Genomic DNA, 7,480 nt, shown 5'->3' on the forward strand with positions numbered 1-7,480 from the left:
TATAATATATATATATATATATATTATAAAGGATACAAAAAGAAAAAAGGAGGGTATACAAAAAAGGGGTACAAAAATCAACAAGAAAAACAATAACAACAAAAGAAAAAAGTAAAAATTTCTATGACAATATCATATGTAATTCTTATTCTATTGACTTCCTCCTTTCTCCCCCTCCACGTTTCTATTAATGTCTAATACAGCGCTCTCTTCTTCTTAACCCATTTCTTCATCTAAAATACTTATTATAGCATATTATTTGATCCATTTTACACACTTACTCCCAATATTTGAAAATCTCATTTGGATCTAAAATTCTTAATGGTTCTAGTTCCCTTAAACATAGTCCCTTCTTACTATATCTAATTGCTTCTACAGCCTCTTTGTACTTCCACTTCCCTCATTATCCATTTTTAATCTTATATTTCTTCTCCAACGGATTTTGGCTTTCTTGAAGCTATTTTATTTCTTGAATGGAATCTCCTTGCTTTGTTTCCAAAAGCAAAATCAACACGTGGGCTGACCATGCTAGAAAACACCTTCGGTCACAGATCATCTGCCTTCTCGGTCTGGAACATAAAGCCAGGAGGGGATGCATTGCCATGAATTGTCAAAGATAGCGGCTATATTTTGCAATTAGAGTTTGGATAGGGCACAACTGGCTGGGCAGGGATGACCAACCTGCTTTTGCTCAAACCTCCTCTTCTACACACCTGTTCAAAGTTTGGGAGGGGAATCAGGTGTGCTGGGTTCCACCCAACATAGTTGCAGGGTCTGAACAACTCATTTTAATAGCTACACAAACTGCTTTATTTTGAGCTGTTTCCTGCATTCACCTCCCCCCCCCCAATTTGGGACATTCTTGCAGCCCTGCACATTCACAACCCTGCCCCTCTTTTCATTAGCGAAACGTTGGGGAAATGAACTCCTTTCCTTGCCCTTCCCGCCCCCCTCCATCGCCCAGGCCTGATCTACAAGGCTCCTTTTCCAGGCTGACTAGAAAGCTGGTTGCAATAACAACAGGCAGAAGTTTATAAGGCACTAACACAGGCAAGAACATCAGAATATTTACCACACGGCTTCAATTCGTGCCTCTGTCATGGGCACCCTGCTCCCACATAAGTTTCCACACGGGGACACACAGTCTCCTGACAAGCCGAAAACTCATAAAGAGAATCCCCATTGATTTCAGATGCTGTGCTTTATTTATATAGAAGCCTATTAAAGTTTTAAAAGCGACTACTGTATTAACTCTTCCTGCAGCGAGTGGATGCTAAAGACAAATGCACATTTCTTCCATTAACGCGGAGACCCTGGGACTAAGGTTTCAGATGGATAATATATTATTCCACCACTCTTTCAGGGCCTTCATTTGCTACAGGCACATGACCATTAGTAATGGGAGAACTGTTTCTAGGGGTAATTTAATGGCTTGGATTTGCTTGTGAGAGAAAGAAAGAACATGTGGCCAACACAGAAGCCTATAATGCTGGTTTTTCAAGGCTTGACTGGGCTTGATGCATGGCCTTCTGCACAGTAGGACTGAGAGGTAGTTTAGAACTCTGCACGAACATACTAGCCAGCAGGAGAGTTGAGATTTAGTGCAGGCTTCTAAATAGCTTACTTGTATAGTGTTTTGTTTTTTAAGGAAGAGAGCAGAGGAATGAAAATGTTGGTTATGAGACAGGAATAGTTGAAGAGTTAGATGTCTGCAGAGTCCAAGGCAAAGCAACTGGTCCCATACTCCCCAAACTAATATGTGAACTGTGACATAAATTCAAATGAAAAGATTCCTTCAGTAGCACCTTAAAGACCAACTAAGTTTTTATTTTGGTATGAGCTTTCGTGTGCATGCACACTTCTTCAGATAAATTCAAAGAAATTCTTCAGAAATTCTAAAGCACTTTGCAAATGCTTCAGAAAAAAAGATGAATTTTGTGTTTTTATGGGGTGAACTGCCCTAAGATCTATGAGTATGGGACGGTATACAAATTTTAATAATAATAAGTAATAATAATAATGGGGAAGAAACTTTTGAGAAAGTGGAAGAGAAAGTTTTTTGCAAAGGATTGCTGGAAATTGAGATAAAATCAACAAAGCAAAACATAATAATAATAATAATAATAATAATAATAATAATAATAATAATAATAATAATAAATTGCCAACACACCCAAGAAGACTCAAAATAGGTAACAGGTTATTTTTTTTAAAATATAACAACCATAGAAACTGCAATCAGAATAATTCAATCAGATTAACCAAAACCAGTGAGGTCTGGGCAGTGAGGTGGATTTCAACTCTCCCTTCTCCTGAGATGGCTGCCAACCGCATGCTGTGATCATGCAGCAAGGCCCCAAGAAAATTCCTCCCCTCCTCACTACGCACTCCTTGGGTATATGAACCTGACATGCGCACCAAGGCCCCATTGGCCAGCATTTGCCCCAAAGCTCATGACAGACCCAATACACAACTCTGCCTCCGAAATTAGTCGGATATTTTCCAAAATTCACTCACCCAAACCAAATGCCAATCAGCCAAATTCCGACAAAACACCACTCCAGTCACACAGACAAAACTCAACAGTGTGAAGTGGGCAAAAAAGACATGACAAAGGCCAATTATAGTGCCACCCCAAAGATTTCTACTCAGCCCCCTCAAAGAAGGCAACTAGCAGAGCCCACACTGGGAAAGGGGGGCGGGATGGTGGGTGTCTTTATGAGAAGAGGGCAGAGTGGAGTGGGATTAAATAGCCTGATCTCCACTTCTCCCCTATAGGGCAAATTGCCCCTTATGGTTGCTCCCAGCTGTGGGAGAGTCTACCTCTCCCCTTCTTGCAGGGGAGAAGGGCGCGGCCAATGCGTTCCTCCCCTCTATGGGAAAAGAACAGAATAGACAGCATCAAATAAGTAGATGGCTGGCAATCCTGCACACACTTTTCTAGACGTAAACCCCACTGAATGCAGTGCAACTTTCGTCCGAGTAAATATGCATATGGTTCCACTGATGGTTTCTCTGGCCAGAAACCATGCAAGCCATTAAAACCAAACAGCAGCAGCTAGCCAGCCGCAGCAGCTGTGTTAGGGAATGCTGTACAGTACTGAATACATTTAAGGTAAATGAAATGTGTCTTTGATAAAAAAAAAAAACATATGTCAAGCCTGCACAGTGCTATTTCCCATGGTTGGCGCTAATAAAAAGCACACCTTGCCTCTTTTCAGGGGAAAAGCGTTGTTCGTTTGCAGCAAAGTGGGTGTTTTTCCTCCACGTTTTCAAGAATCTATAAAGCCTATCTCCACCTTTTATTCATTATGGCTGCAATCCAATACCAACTCAATTGGACAGACTTCTGAGTAGACATTGATCTGCAAAGAGGGCCCTCCCTCTCATTTATATTTGACAGACTGTATGCTTGTTGCTATAAAGCCTTCAAGGTACAGATACCACCTGAACCTCAACAATATGGTGTGAGACTATTTGCTAAGCAACTGAGTTTAGAACCAAACATTGTGTTCATCATTAACCCACAAGACAGCCATAGGCAAGCCATTATTTGGGTGGGGAGCAAGACCTGCCCGCCCCCAAAATAGGGGCAATAATACCAGCCTACCTTAAAGGGATGTTTCAGAGCTGATTTTTAAAAAGTCTTTTTTTTAAAAATGGACATTTTCCATTAAAAATAAATAATAAATAGGGCTGTTGTTTTTAAGTACCCCGAAAGCCAGAAATGCAAATGCATTATCTCTTTGAATGGTACAAGAAAATATCTCAAAGAAAAAATGCTGCAGAAAATTAAAGGATGTCCTTGTTAGCTCTTTTGTGCAAAATTTGGCAGGTGATAATGTTTCATACCTTGCAATAAAGAGCTTCACCTGCTGGTTTCTGAACATGACACAAGTTTTGAAGGTGCAAGAAAATATCAGGCTATTTTTTGCCTTACAGGTTAGCTGGCAACGCCAGTATCAGTCCCACTGAAAAGCATGTGTTTTTCCCCAAAGCATTTTGAGGGCTAGAGTCAATGGCTTTCTTTTTTCTTAATAGAAGTGCCAAGCCACTAAAACCTAGGGCCTGATGTTTGCAATCTTGAATTTGGAATAGGCAGGAACTGGTTGTTCAGTAGCATATTTGGCCATTTGAATGATTTTACATGCTGTAATTCGGTTTTCTGTGACCCAGGCCCCACAGCATGGCAATGTCAAGTAGAAAGTGGTTCTAAAGCGTGTCCAAGAACACATTTCATTTCACTTTTTATTTCTGTACTGTATATGCAGGGCGGTTTTCAAGCTGAAGAAACCACAAGGATCGCACACCGTATAAATATTCTGAACCAATACAAAAATGTCATAATAAAAAACATAAATTTAATATCAAATAAAATAATATGCAGTGATCCATTAGAATATAATAGTACACAATAGTACACAAAGTGGGGCTTTACATGGGCTTCTCCTTGCCACATAAAGCCTTGCCATTCCATTGGGCCAGCTCCCTTCCTACCCGATGCTTCTTCTGTTTCTGCCGCCCGAAGCAACTGCTTCATTCCGCCTCATGGGTGGGCCAGTCCTGGTGTCTGGGTTCTCAAATTGTTCTGGAAAGTGGGAATTGAATAGATTCTGCTTTAAATGAGAATTGTATCAAATTTCTCCTCCATCTGTATTCCATCCATATTCCTACCTGAATATGCCAGGGATTGAACTTGACCGCTTCTGCATGCCAAGCAAATTGTCTTCTTCTGAGCTGTGACCTTTCTCCCCTATGCAATGCCACCAATCCTATCACCTTGAAATCCTTTGCTCCCTTCAAAGCTCCCATTCTGCAATGTCTTGGAGGAGATGAGGAGCAGGATTGGAAGTACCTGAAAGGGTTGTTGGGGACCAGAGCTTAGTGGCATATGACGTGCTTAGAAGGCCCAAGTCCTTTTCCCACGTGGGATCTCCACTTGAAAGAATCAGGAAGTTGGTGGTGTCCCATGCCTGAAACCTATTGTATTTTCTATTGTAAACTGAAAAGATGAATGCAGATGCATAGCTGCCAAGTCTCCCCTGTATTTAAAACCGCTTCCCGCTGGCAGCCCGGATTGGGAAAAAAATCCTGTAAATCCCCCAGATTTCTTACCAGCCAGGGAGGCTCCATTTTGGGTGCTGGCGCCGCCCGATTTCCGGTGCCCAGACATGGGTAGCGCGACACCGGAAGTCGCTTCTACGCATGTCTGGACATGTGTAGAAGCGACTTCCAGTGCCGAGCTACCCATGTATGGGCACCGGAAATCGGGCGGCACTGGCACCGGAAATTGCTTCTACGCATGTCCAGACATGCGTAGAAGCGACTTCCGGTGCCGCGCTGCTGCTGATCCCGCATTTTTCAGTGGGAGACTTGGCAGCTATGTACAGATGTAAACATTCCTAATTTCTTGGTGCTGGACAAAGTAAACAAAGAGGTGGGCTGTAACTGCAGGCTGCCTTATGCTCCATGTATGAACTGATCAGAGCAGACTGACCACATGGGTCATCTTCCATTCACTACTCGACTGAGACTGTCAAGCCCACATTCATAAACTGAGAGAAGAGAACATATTTGTATCCAAGCTTCTGTAACTTCCATTTCACATCACCAGTGCAAATGTAAAGAATAATTCCCTGAGGATTTCCTCTTTTTTCCGCCCCCTTTTTAGGATATGGCTGTTTTAGATGTTTCAGTATTTTTCTTTTCTTGTTAAAGAGGGGAAAAAATAGGCTCCCCTTTCTCAGGGAAACCAACTAGTTTATTACACTTTACACCCAGGTGTTTGCTGTAGAATTTGATACACAACTGTATCCCGGAAAACTATAAAGCAGTATAATTTATAGAAATGAACCGAGAATCATTATTTTTTATGGGTACCACTTAGTGTGCAGAAAATGCACGCTTTCCAAAAACATGGAATAAACGTTCTGTTAGCCTTATTGGGTCCAAATGTTAGAGTTTAAATTATTTTACTATGCAAACTTTCTTTCATATCTTGGCAGTGGTGATTTCCATTTTTATTCCTTCGGCATCCATAATCTTATTAGAATCAAAAACATATGCTTTGAGATCATTGGGCAGCTTCCCTGCTGCCCCAAACCCTCCCCAGTTTAAAAAGAAAAGAATGATCCCAAAGTCTGATATTGTAGCACCAAAAATAACAGGGCCAGTACAGGAGAAAATTATGTGGCTTGTCGGGGTTGAATGGGAAAATGGTTCAAAAGGTGGAGTGAGTTTCATGCTTTTGATTTGCAAGTCATTAAGCCGCAAGAATCTCGGAGTCTCCTGCTGGCAACTGTTCAAAATCCATTTTTCCATCCATAGCAGAAGATGCTTGCTCAAGGATCTCAGATTTATTATATAAAGAGAGCTCAGGGGATTTGGAGCTTTATAACCCTTAAGAGGATGTTACACTTCCTGAAACCCATATGCACCTATCAGGGGACTAATATGGAAGATCATTGCTGCAGCTTGATGGCTACCCCTTGCTATCATCAGGGCTTGGAGTAATTTCTCATCTCTTGAGCCCACCAGCTCAGTGGCATCTACAGGGATAACGTCTCGTAGGCTAGGTGCAGATGATAGCTTTAAAGAGACCTGGAGGGGAAATGGGAGAGCCTGTCGTTGCCTGTGGTATGCACATTCATTTCGCAGCCCTATAATGGATCAGTGTTCAAAGTGATTTTGCAGGTTCTTGAAGTGCTTCGGGCAGAATCTGAGAGGAGCTGGGAGTAGCTCCAAGGAGTGTATTCTGCACCGCAGCATCAGATGTGTGAGTGTTTTGATGTGATTTCTGTAACCACATACTTGCTGTAACAAATAGCTTGTTCCGCTGCCTCCCATGCCCAGAATAGTTTAGAAACAATACACACTTACAATGTGTGCTGAGCAGTAATTCTCATTCAGTTCAATGGGGCTTTCTCCCAGATAGGGATGGATTAATCTGTCGGCTTCTGAATCTCTCAATTTTATCGTTTTTCCAATCTTGTGTTCTGTTCTCCGCTTCTGCAGCAATTTGCAATTGTTGGATTTTTATTTATTTATTTGCCAGCATTTCCCCCCAAATAGTGTGTTTTTGTATGTAATGATAATCTGCATATGCACTCTTCATACACTGTCACATGGCATATATACTGTATTTTTCAGTGTATAAGACGCCCCCATGTATAAGACGCCCCCACATTTTGGGGGACTCCAAATTAAGAAAACACCCCTCAGCACTATCCATGTATAAGACAATCCCCAATCTTCAACCTGATTTTTTGGTTAATAAATAAATAAATAAATCCTGGTCTTATACACAGGAAAATACAGTTTATCTGTCATGCACGTAACACTAAATGTGCCTTTGTTTAATGAGTGTAAGTTGTGGGCTTACTATATTAGGGAAATTGCTTGCAAGAACTTATGAACTAGTCAAAGCCACATACAAAAGACTACATGTTTATTTAGATAATTTTAGAAGAATGAGAAACTA

General features: G+C 41.4%; 1 long non-coding RNA gene across 1 annotated transcript; it reads right to left on the bottom strand.

The window, feature by feature from the left end:
- Window positions 1-4,341: 4,341 nt before the first annotated feature.
- LOC148686169 (uncharacterized) lies at window positions 4,342-5,029 on the bottom strand. The gene is made up of 2 exons (XR_015949364.1): window positions 4,675-5,029; window positions 4,342-4,588 (listed from the first exon to the last, which is right to left on the bottom strand). It is a non-coding gene; the product is annotated as an uncharacterized LOC148686169 (long non-coding RNA).
- Window positions 5,030-7,480: the final 2,451 nt, after the last annotated feature.

This window comes from Zootoca vivipara, chromosome 3 (assembly GCF_965207765.1).
Source record: "Zootoca vivipara chromosome 3, rZooViv2.hap1.1, whole genome shotgun sequence".
NCBI lineage: Eukaryota > Metazoa > Chordata > Lepidosauria > Squamata > Lacertidae > Zootoca > Zootoca vivipara.